This window comes from Setaria italica, chromosome V (genome assembly GCF_000263155.2).
Source record: "Setaria italica strain Yugu1 chromosome V, Setaria_italica_v2.0, whole genome shotgun sequence".
In the NCBI taxonomy this organism is placed as follows: Eukaryota; Viridiplantae; Streptophyta; class Magnoliopsida; order Poales; family Poaceae; genus Setaria; species Setaria italica.
The window spans coordinates 15,116,732-15,132,214 of NC_028454.1; positions in this window are offsets into that span (position 1 = coordinate 15,116,732).

A 15,483-nucleotide genomic window follows, 5' to 3' on the forward strand; every position below is an offset into this window, starting at 1 on the left:
ATCAAAATTTAGTTTTTTCAGAAGATGGCAAAGGCATCAAATCAATAGAAGCATGAGGCAAGAAACCATAAACAATCTAAAATGGGCACATCTTTGTAGTAGAATGCAATGAACGATTATAAGCAAATTCAATATGAGGCAAACAATCTTCCCACACCTTAATGTTCTTTTTTAAAACAACCCTTAACATAGTAGACAAAGTTCTATTTACAACTTCAGTTTGCCCATCAGTTTGAAAATGACATGTAGTTAAAAAAGAAAAGCTTAATTCCCAATTTTTCTCATAAAATCTTCCAAAAATGACTAAGAAATTTAGGATCACGATCAGAAATAATTGTGTTGGGCACACCATGCAAACGAACAATTTCTCGAAAGAACAAATCAGCAATATGAGTAGCATCATCAGTTTTATGACATGATATGAAATGTGCCATCTTAGACAATCTATCAACAATCACAAACACACTATTACGTCCCTTCCTAGTCCTTGGCAATCCCAACACAAAGTCCATAGAAATATCTTCCCAAGGAGCACTAGGAACACGTAGAGGCAAATACAAACCGTGTGGATTTAACCGTGACTTAGCCTTTTGACATGTTGTGCAACGAGCAACAAATCTCTCCACATCTCTTCTCATCTTTGGCCAAAAGAAATGACCAGCAAATATGTCCTCCATTTTCTTTGCTCCAAAATACCCCATCAAACCACCTCCATACGCTTCCTGCAGCAACAATAAACAAATGGAGCTAGCTGGAATGCATAGCTTGTTAGCTCTAAACACAAACCCATCACTAACGATGAATTTGTTCCATCCTTTCCCATATTTACAATGTAGCAACATATCTTTAAAATCAGCATCATGAACATATTGGTCTTTAATTGTTTCTAATCTAAAGATTTTGTAGTCAAGTTGAATCATCAAGGTATATCTTCTAGACAAAGCATCAGCAATAATATTCTCTTTCCCTTTCTTGTGCTTAATAACATAGGGAAAAGATTCAACTAATTCAACCCACTTAGCATGTCTACGGTTCAATTTTTCTTGACTACGAATATGCTTCAAAGATTCATGATCAGAATGAATAACAAATTCTTTAGGCTACAAGTAATGCTGCCATGTTCCTAATGTGTGAACAATAGCATATAATTCTTTATCATAAGTAGAATAATTCAAAACAAGCCCGCTCAATTTTTCACTAAGGTATGCAACAGGTTTGCCTTCTTGTAACAAAACACCACCCAATCTAATTCCACTAGTATCACATTCAAGCTCAAAAGTCTTATTAAAATCAGAAAGTTGGAGGAGGAATGCATGTGTCAACTTATCTTTCAGCATGTTGAAGGAGTCCTCTTGTACTTTACCCCAACTAAAATGCACCCCCTTCTTCGTAAGCTTATTCAAAGGTGCAGCAATGGTGCTGAAGTCCTTCACAAAACGACGATAGAAACCAGCAAGTTCTAGGAAACTCCGCACTTGTGTGATAGTCTTTGGTACAGGCCATCCCTGTATAGCTTCTACCTTGGCTTGATCAACCTCAATTCCCTGTGGAGTCAGATCATAGCCAAGAAAAGACACTCGATCGGTGCAAAAGGTGCACTTATCAAGGTTACCAAATAAACGTGCATCTCGTAAAGCATTAAAAATAGCACGTAAGTGATCAAGATGTTCATTCATAGATTTGTTGTAAATCAATATATTATCAAAGTAGACTACAACAAATTTTCCAATGAAAGCATGCAAAACCTTGTTCATTAATCTCATGAAAGTATTAGATGCATTAGTTATCCCAAAAGGCATGACTAACCACTCATATAAACCAAATTTAGTTTTGAAAGTAGTTTTCCATTCATCTCACAATTTTATACGAATCTGGTGGTACTGACTACGCAAATCAACTTTGAAAAACACAACAACATCGCTCAATTCATCAAGATATCATCCAAACGTGGAATAGGGTGTCAATATCGAATGGTGATATTATTAATAGCTCTACAACAAACACACATATGCCATGTTCCATCTTTCTTAGGCACTAAAATAACCGAAACAGCACAAGGACTAAGAGACTCACGTACATAACCTTTGTCGAGTAGTTCTTGCACTTGTCGCTGAATTTCTTTTGTTTCTTTTGGATTTGTCCTGTATGGCGTACGGTTTGGCAAAGATGCACCAGGAATAAGATCAATTTGGTGCTCAATCCCTCGTATTGGTGGCAGCCCCACTGGTATCTTATTTGGGAAAATATCAAAATACTCTTGCAAAATGTTAGCAATAGCAGGGGGCAAAGAATGCTGCATATCATGAATTGAAATTAAAACATCCTTGCATACCAAAGCATAGGCAACAGAAGTGGAAGCAACCAATTCATTAATATAAGATTTTGTAGCAAGCAAGTAAGCAATATCCTTTCAATCTTATCTCATGTTTCTTACTACTAACAGATTTTTGGTATTTTTTCGCTCTCAGTTTTAGTTTTTGTAGCTTTAGCAACATCATGACTCACAATAGCTTCAGGAGATATAGGAAGTAAAACAATTTTCTTCTCATGGTGTATGAGAGACTACTAATTTGATCTACCATGATGCATACAATCCGTATCAAATTGCCATGGTCTACCTAGCAGAATATTACAAGCTTCCATAGGCATAACATCACATTCCACAACATCATAATATGATCCAATAGCAAAATTAATTCGCACCAGTCTAGTTACCTTTACCTTACCACTATTGTTGACCCATCGAATGTGATAAGGATGTGGGTGCGGTTTGGTTGTAAGTACAAGCTTCTCCACCATATCGCTGCTAGCCAAGTTGTTGTAGCTACCTCCATCAATGATCAAACGGCACGAACACTCTTTAATGACACACTTTATTTGAAACAGTGTATGCTGCTAATTTTCCTCCACCTTCTCCATTTGTTCACTAAGCGCACGCTGCACAACAAGGCTCTCATAGTGCTCTGCATCCTCTGCACCAATCTACTGTACTGGTTATTCCTCACTACCTGTATGGTTAGCAGCACACAAAGCAAGTGTATCTTCATCAAAATCACTAGTAGAGGAATACCCACTATCTTCTTTGACCACCAAAACACACTTACTAGGATAGTCACGCTGCACATGTCCAAAGCCCTTGCATCGATGGCATTGAACATCTCTTGCTCTACCTGTGGATGCAACCGAAGAGGCACTAGCGATTGGTTTTTGGGTAGTCTTGGTTGCTGAATTTGTGGGAGGAGCACGTTGCTTGTGACTGGACGAATGTGGTGCCGACCGACTTGAGGGGGGGGGGGAGAGGGTGGAGGTGCACGTCCGGTTAGAGAGGTAGTCGTGTGTGGCTGTCGTGATGTAGATTTTTATATAGAAATGTTAGTCTTAGTACTAGCACGTCGCCCCTGCACTTTCCTTTTAGTTTTATAAGCAAGATGGAATAAACGGGTTACGTTACTATAATCTTTATAACCAAGGATGTCCTGAATTTCTCGGGTTAAACCACCCAAAAATCTAGCCATAGCAGGTTCCTCACTCTACTCTAAGTTACAACACAACATACCCATTTGTAATTCCTGATAATATTCTTCTACACTTTTAGTACCCTATCTCAATTGTTGCAACTTATTTAACAGATCACGTGCATAGTAAGAAGGTACAAATCTAGCCCGCATGACCCATTTCAAAGCATCCCAAGTTTGTGGCATGTTATTAGGATTTTTCTTACCATGATCTATCCACCAAATAGAAGTAAAATCAGTGAACTCACTAGTAGCAGCCCTAACACGTGTATTTTCAGGAAATTCATGACATGCAAACTCTTGATCAACAATAATTTCCCAAGTAATGTATGCATCAGGATCATATTTACCATCAAAAGGAGGTATCTTAAATTTTATCTTACTAAAAGCATCATCATTATTATGTACCTCACATCGCTGGTAACCGCCCATACCTCTACGATTAGTACGTAGCCGTCGGCGATTATGAGCGTCTTGGTCATCTTGTTTAGTATCAACATCCCAATTATTCTCGACACACTCATCCTTCTTGTTATCTGCATCATAACCATTAGTAGTTTTGGCATGCATCTCATCAAAGTACCTCAAAATAGCAGAAAGATTTTTGTCAATACGAGCAACCGACATCTCCAACCCTGTAAGCTTGGTGTTGGTGGCAATCTGCGTAGTGTCCAACTGCCCAATCTTGTCATTCGTCACCTGCAAGTCATCATCTAGCCCTTCTGTGTACAGCTTCACCTGCCTTTCAAAATATTGTATGATGCCCTTGGTGCGAGGTGAATGTTGCATACTGTCACCAACCTCAGACCCTGTCATGGTTAAAAGAACAGTGGAAACAAGAAAATAGGTGAAGAAATAAAAGTCCTACAACTATTAGGATGTAGCTACTACAAGTCACTCACTCTCAAGCTATTTCACAAGCTCTTACCAATTCTTACCTTGCTCAACAGGAGGGGACGACAACCAACAAGTCTCCAACCGTGGAGCGAAGTGTATTGGTGCCACAATAAGACCTGTCAAGCTATAGTCGAATATGTGGAGCAGTAGGTGGGCTGAAGCAAGGAAGTACTAGCACCACGTTAGTTACAAAAGCAAGCTTAATAATCGTTCAACGGTGGTACTGTGATGATCTTAGCCTAGACCCTGCTAGATGCACGAGCCTGGACACAATGGAAGTCACAACAAATGTGGCGGAACCGCCCAACTTAAACTGGTTTAAATGCGCCTAATCGCTGTCGATACAACAATTATCCGAAACGCACTTAAAACAGTATAAGTCCGGTCGTCCGTCGAGTCTCCCTAGGACTCCTTGAATGATCCACGTCACGTCTCATAGCCATACACCAGGATTGTTTCCGCAATGGGAAAGCATCAACAAATATTACATTTTGACATACATACACGAGGTACGAGTTATTACAAGACGTAGTTTGAAATAAACTTAACAGTGCAGGTCAGACAGAGGTTCTAGGAATTAAACATAAACGGGTTCAGGTGGGAGATGAGCATTCAAAGATTTCTTCTAAGGGTATTGCGAGACTCGTAACAATACCCCAGTTTTTTGGGGCTTCCTCCTCGGTGGACTCCTGCGGTGCCTCTGAAAACAGCCACAAGGGATAACCCTGAGTACGGGGTACTCAGCAAGGCTTACCCGACTAACCAATATAATAGCCTTTCCTAGAACTATATGATAGCTTTTTGGGTGTACTGGCTGACACACCTTTTTTTTTTGCCAAAGAGCTTACTAAAATTTCATCCTTAGCTTTATCTTTTATTACACTTAAGTTATTACCTAATCATTCTAAATGATGACAAAAATAAACATTTTGCAAGCATCAAGATATTAAGTCATACACCAAAACATTAGTGGAAAGATATTGCATTCATGAATTTATACTACGATGCTCAACAGTGATCAAGTGCATTCATAACCGAGAATTGCGGCGATCCGGATCAAATTACATCCTGCAGGAGAGTACCCTGATCACCAGTTATGTACGACTGTCCAGGTCGTACGTAACGACCTTTCGATTAGCAAAACCAAGGATTGGGAATAAGACTACCCGGACCCAGGGACGTACCCCCACATGGGACCCCACGTCTGGCCTGATCTCCATGTGAGTTTCAAGCTACGCCCCTGCCAATCTCCAGCACGTCAAGCACGGGTACGAAGTATTTCCGATCAGAGGGTTTACTAACCTACCGGGCTTTACTGGTCCCATACCCAGTAAGTAACCAAGTGTTATTCACTTGATCAAAGGTTAAGACAAGGATCGGGCCTTAACCAAATTAATCTAGTAGACAGAACTACATCCTTAGCTTCTGTCCGCTTCTTTAATTTTCAAGGTATCTTTCCATAAATTAGCATGTATGACCCAACATTTCACCTTAAGGTTCGGTAAACAAGTTACTTAAGCGACTAAGCATTTCTAGACTTGGGTAACTTACTAAATATTCGAACAAGTGGCAAAGATGTCCTTAAAACAAGGTACGATAATGCACAAGAATGGGTTTCAATCAACTCCTAGACTTAGTGCATTCATAAAGAAAATAACCGATAATTGGACACATGAAATAATAACTCCAAAATAAATAGGTATAATGCACCGGGGCTTGCCTTGTTCTGTAAAAAAGTTAGCACTGTCTGAAGGATTGGCCTCGCAGGGGACCAACTCAATGATCTCTTCGAACTCCGGAGATCCTTCTGAAAATTCCGAGAAATCCCCTTCCGGTGCTTCGGTGTCTATGATAAAGCATGTGCAGGGGTTAGTGATGCAACTTTTTGAATACAAGACTATACAACTTTCTTTCATGATAAAGTTGCAAGCCAACAAGGGACTATACAATTTATCATGATAAAGTTGCAAGCCAACACACAAACCTGAAAAGATTAACCCACCATTTTTATATCTTTTACTAACCTTACCTTAGGCTTTTTCTTTTATTTCTAGCAAACGTTGTAATTATCTTCTAGTCTTGAAACCTAATTTCCTATGAGTTAACAATAATTTGTGATTATGAAAATGTTATTCTATATTTTATGCATTTAATAAAGATTAAGTATTTATTTAAATACCTTAAAGAAAGGCATTAAACAAATACCTAAATTTTTATTATTTTTCCTAGGGTATAAAAATTTTAATACATAAAGGAAAATAAAACAATCCTAACAAAATTGGTTTCACTAATTTTGGACACCCCTAGAAATTTCTGTGATTTAAATGGTGATAACCGGATTTAATCTATTATTCTACAAAAGGAAATCTAAATTTTCCCGAAAAATCCCCGGCCTACTTTTCTCACGCACCCCCTTCCTACCCCCTCTCTCTTACGCTGGACCCACAGCTCGGACCCACCCTTCTCCTATTCACTCTACCCGCCGGCCTACTCCCTCCTCTGTTGGGCTCACTGGGCCGTTTTTTCTTTTTCTTCTCCGAAACTTAACCCGGCACCAGCCCAATGGCCCACTGCTTCTTTTCCACCCTTCGCGCAACATCCAGCTTGCCTCACCGGCCTACCGGCTTGCTGGACCTCACGGCCCCCGGCCTTCCACGACGGCGTGACGACCTTGCGCCGGCTCCTGGGCCTACGGGACTCCGGCCCACCCGACGCCTTCGCCCGGCCGGCCTCCTTTCTCCCCTTTCTCTTCTGACGCGTGGGCCCTTGACACCAGAGTCTTCTTCTTTCTCGCGCCAAAACCTGAGCGCGGCAAGGGGCGGCGCGGCTCGCCAGCCGGCACCCTACCGGCGACGGGGCTAGGCCGGGGAAGCATCCCCATGCCCTAGCACACCTGTGCGCGGCGGTAGCTCCCCGGGAGGTGGCCGGAGCCATCCTCTCCACAGTGGCGGGCGGCAGAGCTATAGGCCGGCCGTGACTAAGCACGACGACGGCGCAACCTACCCCGACGACTACCTCTAAAGCTTCCTAGCACCCCAAGCGCCTACCTACGGCTTATCACAAAGAGAAAAAGGGACGGCAAGAAGGTGCTCACCGTGAGCAAGAGATGCGGCGGTGGCGGACGAGAACAGCGACGGTTACGGGTACTCCGGGGGAGAGGCAAGACAACAAGTTAACCGGGCTGTAGGTGAGGTATTTGCGGAGGAGTGGGCGAGAGGAATCGACGGGAGATGAGTTGTGGCAGTGGAATTTTGGTCGGCGGTGGTGGCTTGACAGAGAGGGGCGGCGACGGTAAAAAGGACAGGCGGTAAGCAACGGCGGCGGGAGCGGTAGTTATTCGAAGTTTCACCGTGCGCATGGATGACACTGTGACCTAGCCATAGACTCGCGTGGTGCGGAGGTGGCCTAGCTGTTGAGCTGGACAGCGGGGCAGGAGCGCTGGCGGCGACACGTCGTGCTCTGCTCTATTCCTTTTCCCCCCTTTGCTTTCCTTCGTCAGAAAATTCAGACCCTCCCCACGGCCGATCTTGCATCCGACGGTCCCAAGGTCTTATAAGCAAAGTTGCGGATAAACTCAAACTCTCCAAGTTTTATTTTTGCTCTTGCCCGAGATAAGCATCCCAACATGGTCAAATTTGAATTTCTTTCTCAGCTTAACTGAAACACTCTAAAACTTTAAGTTCAGTTCGTCAGTTATCCTATATGGCCATATATTCATCTGTTGATCCACTTTCAGTGACCCAAACTCATTCTTTTTAGTTCCACTTCCATCCATTCGTGTTCTACAACTTTCAAAGATTCCATTTTGCCCATAAACACCTATACCTTTTGCACTACATCTTTCTGAAATTTGCTCCAAACTCAGCTATTTATCACTATTTTCAGACTTAAGAAAAATGGCAGCTTCAGTGATTCAGCCGAGAATGGCAAAGTGCCAACTTTAGGCCCTAAATTAAATTTTTTTCCTTTGTAGTTCTTGATCAACAACACCCTGGTATACTTGTCCAAAGTCTATACTTCAATATTGTATAGTTGCCTTGGTCCACTTATTTGGAAAATTTGGCAGAATTCAACTCCCAAAATGGACACTTGTGCTGTTTTTTCTGAAATCCTGTTTTGGGACAATGAATAGTTCCCTCCTGTTTTGATTTTTCCTTTGGTTTTCTTGAGATGTTTAGGACTAGGTTTTTGTCTCAAATATTGATCACAAAGTTCTAAACACTCTTATCCTTCCATTCCATATTTTTGCCCAATTTTTCTGAATTTCGAATTCAAAATTCAAATTTCGGTCAAATTTGACTCGAATTTGACTTTTAGCCAATTTCTTCTCTTTTTCTTCATAACTTGCCTTTAATTCTTCTGAATTGCTTTTAATGGCTAAAACACCAGGTGTTACAACACATCACCAGAAAATAATAGAGAAGCACAACGAACAACCCCTTTTCTTCCTATTTTTGTTTCTTTTCTTTTTTCTTTTTCTCTTCTTTTTTTAATTTTTTTCAGGGGATCCTCAAAACTGATTATATAAACAAAAGGACTTCACAAGAGTCACACACCACTCTCTCTCTCTCTCTGGAGTAAACCGAGCTAATATGGATATGAAGAACTGCTGTGTGATTAATATGGATATGAAGAACAGCACGCAACACGGCCAAACAACCAACTCGGACTTGAGATACTAACCGATTCCAACTCGGTCTTTAACAAGATTAGGACTCAGTCTCAACCAACCCTAGCACAAGGAAGCGCACGGTTAACCGAGTCCACGTCAGACTTGAACTCCAAAGTGCACTCAGATTCGACCAACAGAGAGATCAAAAGGTAGCGCACGGCTATGACTAAAATGTGACAAGAACTCAAAACTCTAAGGGACTAAAACTAAGATCAGCAACCCGACACAACCGATGCAACCGAAAACTCAACAAGCACTAACTAAGAAGTGCTAGCAAAGGCTCAAAGGGTTTATAAGATTGTAGGTAAACTAATCTACTATATTTTTGGCTTTTCTAGACTATAGAAAAATTAAAACAGCAAAGGATTGGAAGTCTCTCACCAATAAATCTTGCTCCGATTACCAACTAATATGGAACCTGCTAGGTTTAATTCCCGATCTTTCGATGAGAGGGCATGAGATAACTTGATTGGTGGATGGAGACGACGTTCACGGCCTGACTACAGCCTTTCAAAGATGCTACACCTTAGCAAACGATACACTACCTCCAATGGCTGCCGTGATCTTGTGGAGCGCGTCACCCGGCCACTAGGGCACTCGTCCTGCAAGCAATCAAAGAACTAGCAAGAACAAGTATAACAAGTACTGAATTACTAGATGTAGATGAAGGTTTCAAACTCAATCTCAATTATGGTGGGATTCCGAAGATAAGAAGACGGGCGGCTGATCCAGCACACGTTCTTACAAGCATGTAGCAAAAGCTAAACATAATCTAAATAAAACCCAACTGTTCTTGGTGGCGGCTAAGGGGTATCTGAAAGTGGGAGGACGACCACCAGGGTGTTGGGGTCGTGCTCCAACCCTAGGATGCGTCCCTAATGGACCCAACTTGATACATGATCCATTGGGCCAAAATAAGACGACGCAGCACCTTTGGACAGAAAACCTCTCGGTAGTAATTCAATCATTGCGGCCGCCTCAGAACACATATGGACTTGAGTTTGGATCCAAAAAATAGACTTCATAAGGATTCCATGAATTACTTGAATGCCCCAATCCGAGTCCGTATGCGACCATGGTGACCGTCACAAGTTGGTGTTATCTTGCAGTCCGAATTCAGCCTGTGCAAATCCTTTTCCCTTTCGGTCTTCTTCCTGGTTCCTAACCAAAATAAGAGAGCACATGTCTCCATAGCCTAAATATGATGGACATGAACTCAAGAATGAACTCACCTGATGATTAAGTTGATGAGCACGGGCGCGAGTAATAGGACCAGAAATTGGTACTTGTGTCGGCGTGGATGTATCGTTGGTGTTGATGTCCTCATCAAGTTTAAAGATTGCTTTGGATGACATGCATGATATGCTTGCTTATTAGATAGATCTACAACTAGAAGATGACAGGCTCTTGTTACCCTTGGTTATGGTATCTTGTATGTATCTATGGATGTGATCAACCTGTACTCTATCATTCATATCTATTAGGTTTACTTTTATATGCAATCGATGCTTCAAGTTAGGACTAATCCATTAGATTAGATGGAAAACCCTAGTCAGTTCACTACCGATCCACATATTGATAAACCTTGGACGAATACTCTAAGGGAAGAGCTACGATGATCCGTGCACTTGCAGTTCATGAACTGGCACGCTAACTACCAAAGATAGTGGCTCTAATCTGCATACAAGTTTGTTTGCGTACTTTGTCAAAAACAATCTCATTTATGATAAGCCAAATAGCCCAACATCTCTCACTATCTTGGCTGCAACATCTATGCTCGTGTCCATTTACACTGGCCAAAAACCCTAAATACCGCCCACTTCCACGCCAAGATCCTGAAATAAAGAAAGGCACATTTCACCCGTCACATCTCCCCATCCCTGCTACTCCCTTCATCCCAGAATATAGTATGTTTAGACTTTTTCAAAGTCAAACTTTTCAGTTTTGACACATAATTAGGAAGACTAATAACATAAAAATGATGTCATTAGATTTATCATGAAACCAACTATTATAATATGTAATCTTTTTTATTTGAAGTAAGTTTTAAAAATGCTGCCATTAGATTTATCATGAAACCAACTATTATGAAGTAAGTTATAATATCTTTAGAGATATTATAATATGTACACTTGGAGCAACACAAGTTGATCCTCTTCTGGAGAAATTAGATTGTGTTTTCATATCATCATCATGGACTGTCTTACCTAGCTACTAGTGTCAAACCTTTATCTACGCCTATTTTAGATCATATATATATATATCGTATGTGGTGCAAATGGATTCACATATCCCTAGAGCTTCTATTCAAGTTTGAAAATTATTGGATACAATTTCCAAGATTCTTTGACATGGTGAAACTTCATTGGAATACTAACCCTTTTTTCAGTGACATGGCGAAAACTATTAGTGGAAAATTCAAGCAGGAAAGGTCTGAAATTATGGAGTAAAGAATTATCAAATTTGAGTAAACTGATCAGCAACTGTAATTGGGTTTTAGCAATGCTTGATGGTTTAGAAGATCAGAGAAGATTTTGCTTGGTTGAATCAAACTTCAGAAAGATTGTTAGGGATTATCTTCAGAAACTCTTTGAAGTTAAAAGAGTTTATTGGAAACAAAGATCCACTGTTAGGTGGGTTAAATTTGGTGATGAGAACTCAAGCCTCTTTCAAGTAATGGGAACCCATTCCATCAGTAGAAATTCCATTGCTTCTCTTCTTAATGATGATGGAGTAACTATTTTTGATCATGAGCTAAAGGCTGGGATTTTGTGGAATTCTTTCAAGGATAGATTGGGTGTATCAGAATACACTGTAATGCTCTTTAACCCCAGTAATATCATCTAGTCAGTACAGCTGTCCATCTTGGATGACCCGTTCACCAAAGAGGAGATAGATTTAGCCCTTAAGGAAATGCCCCTAGGTCATGCTCCTGGACTGGATGGATTCAATGGATTTTTCATGAAAAAGTGCTGGCATATCATAGCAGAAGATTTCTATAGATTATGTGATAGCTTTGCTAATGGTACAATAGATTTGGAATGTATCAATGGATCTTTCATAACTCTGATTCCTAAAAAAGATAGTCCTCAATGTGTCAATGATTACAGACCAATCTCTTTATTGAATTCTAAAACTGCTTACAAAGTTATTAGCTAACATATTGCAGAAGGTAATTTTATCTATTATACACACTAATCAATTTGGGTTTCTCAAGGGTAGAATCATACTAGATTGTTTAGCTTGGGCTTTTCAATTTCTACACTTCTGTCATCATAGCAAAAAAGAGATTGTGATTCTGAAACTAGACTTTGAAAGGCATTTGATAAAATTGAGCATCAGGTTATTCTAGATATGTTCAAACACAAGGGATTTTCTGATAAGTGGATTCACTGGATTAGCATGATTCTTAGCTCAGGGTCATCATAAATACTTCTTAATGGTGTCTTAGGAAAACCCTTTAAATGTAAAAGGGGAGGTAGACAGGGAGATCCTTTGTCACCTCTGCTTTTTGTCATGGCTGCAGATTTGCTTCAATCAGTAGTTAATAATGCAGTAGCTACAAGTGTCCTCAAACACCCTTTGGGGGAAATTTTGGAGGGGACTATCCTATAATACAATATGCAGATGACACTCTTCTCATAATGCCAGTAGAGAAAGAACAACTTGTCAGCCTAAAAAGCCTGCTTCATTCCTTTGCAGCATCCACTGGACTGAAAGTGAACTTCCCCAAATCCAGCCTAGTGCCCATTAATGTTGAGCTCGGAAGGTTTCTGCTCTAGCCAATGTGGTGGGATGTAAGGTTGAGTCAATACCTTTCACTTATTTGGGTTTACCCTTTGGAACCACCAGACCTAGTGTGGATGAATACATGTGTGGTGGAGCATCTCGGATTAACTTAGCTAAAGTACGGTTAAGTCGCCTAACACACGAATCTCATGCTTTAATCAAGTTAACTCGACGATCCGTTGGATTTCATCCGATTTAACCACTTAAATAGGACTGAGTTAGCATAGCTCACCCGAAGGTGAGTGGTTCCAGAGAATACAACAGATCAAATAATTAGTGCAACGATTCATTACACACTGGTTCGAAATTAGAGTTTTACAGGGTTCAAAAGAAACAAAAGATAACATATAGCGGAAGCTAGCGCCGGGGTCGGATGTCCCTGGTGAGGCCAAACAGGACATCAGTGATCCCGCTCCTCGCCGTCCGAGGAGGGATCCCACTCGACCGTCCACCTAGGAGGAAGCTGGGGCGGCCAAGAGCCAATAGGGGCAAACTTAGAAGCTTCAACTTCACCTGAAAAGAGAAGCCACAAGCAAGGCTGAGCTGCTAAGCTCAACAAGACTTAACCGACTGGTGGGAAAAATACTCCACCAATTCTAGACATGCAAGGCTCTTTGGCTGAGGGGTTTTGTTTGCCAAAAGCAACTATGTTAGGTCCTTACTTTCAAAGTTTTAGCTCAGATTCTAAGTTCATTAACCATTCTACATTGGCAACTTATACTAAACAAGCATAGATCCAAACATTATGTGTACAAGCTCAACATCAAGTTCATGTCATCATCAGATTCCTTCTTTACTCAGTGTAGCATAGCGATCAAGCAATCTCAAACTGTGAGAGGCAGATGAATCGATTCGAGTTCCTTAACCATGCATGGTGAACCTAACCTCACGACATCCGCTGACCACCAAGGGTCGCTTCCTGTGTCGGCCGTCCCCATCAATTCCCTGACCCGTGTCAGGCCCACCTCTCTTGGTGCAAGGTTCCACAGACCCGGCCTCTGCTGTTCCGTGACCACACTTGCCACCACATGCGGCTGCAGGGGAAACTCTGTTCCAAAGACAGTGGATCGAACCGCTCACGTCCAGGTTCAATCAGGTACTAGGTTTCCCCATCCCATAATGGGTATGAGATTAGTACTTTCAAACACTTGATCACGAACACCACCACTGTTGGACCTTAAATAGATTCAAGTAAACAGACGGGGCGATCAACCGACCATCAAAAGAGTTCACCAAACCCTGCCCCGTTCATTGTCCTTATAGTTGTAAACAGAAGGAGAACAACCAACTCCTATAACTCGCGAGTGACAGGTAATCACTCGACTTCTGCCGAATCCTATTAAGCATTGCAACTACTCGGACTCAACAGACTAGTGTTCAGATCAAGGAAACTAAGTCATGCATCTATGGTTTCAAACAACTCCTATAATGTAAATGCACATACATATGAAGGAAGGCATGTGCAAGTTTAGAAATTTGGGTTCATGCTTCGGGGCTTGCCTTCGAGCGGGGTGGAGGCAAACTGGTCCTCGGCGGGTTCTGCTTCATCTCCTGCGATTGGCAGCTCAGCTACTGCTCCGTCTTCTGGTGCCGGATGTAGCTCGTAGGTGCCGTCGGTGAGATTTAGTTCTACACGAATGCAAATGCAGGAGTTAGTACTTAGACGGTTATTTCAACAACACTTGCACGTTTTAGCTCAGACACTTGTAGCAAAGCTACAGGAAAGGTGTGGAGGAATCCAACTTCAGTTGGTGGAGCACAGGATAAAAGGGTCGGATTGGGAGAAACTGATGATCTGACCCTTAGACTTAAGAAATAACTGTACCGAGGTCCTCAGACTTATCATAGAGAAGTCCCCAAAATTTTACACAGATACCCTCGGGTCAAAGGAAAAGATACAGCCGAGCTCTCGGGCGAGATGGATAAGGGTCGGCAAAACAGACAGGGTCGGGCGAGACGGAAAAGGGGTTGGGCGAACCGGAAAGGGGTCAGCAGCTTACCTTCAGGTCTACTAGTGAAGTCTTGGGGTCGGGAAGGAACAGACTTCGGCGGAAAGACTAAGGCGCTAAGGCTTGGGTGGCGGCGAGGTTCGATGGTGCTCCAGTGGCGGCGGGGCTTCTTGTGGACAACAAGCAAGCCCTAGTACTGTGCGGAGGAACATGTGGCTGGTGGGTTGGGGAGAAGCGGGTCTGAGCGGAGAGGGGAACTTTCTCAAGAGCTTAAGCGGCAGTACTCAAGTGCGAGCAGAGTATGGTGCGGTGAAGCAGCGATGGTGAAGGAAACTCCGGTAGGGGCTCTGGTACTCCATTTTATACCTGCGCGGAAGAGAGAGAGTTTGAGAGAGATTGAGCCGCGCGAAGATCAGGAAGAAAAGGATGGAGTGCTCTGCCTTGGCGGCTATTGAGCGGCGATGGGCGGCGAAGCAAAGCTTCGGGGACAGGGTCTTTGGCCATTAGACACTGGAGGCAAAGCCGGCGCAGGCGCGGTTTTGCCGGGATTAAGAGTTGGCGAAGGCGAGCAGGGTCTGGTCGCGTCAAGTGGCGGATTGTGGGCGGCGACTCGACTGGCGTGTGACAGGAAGGAAGGCACTGCAAGCGAGGTCGCAACAGG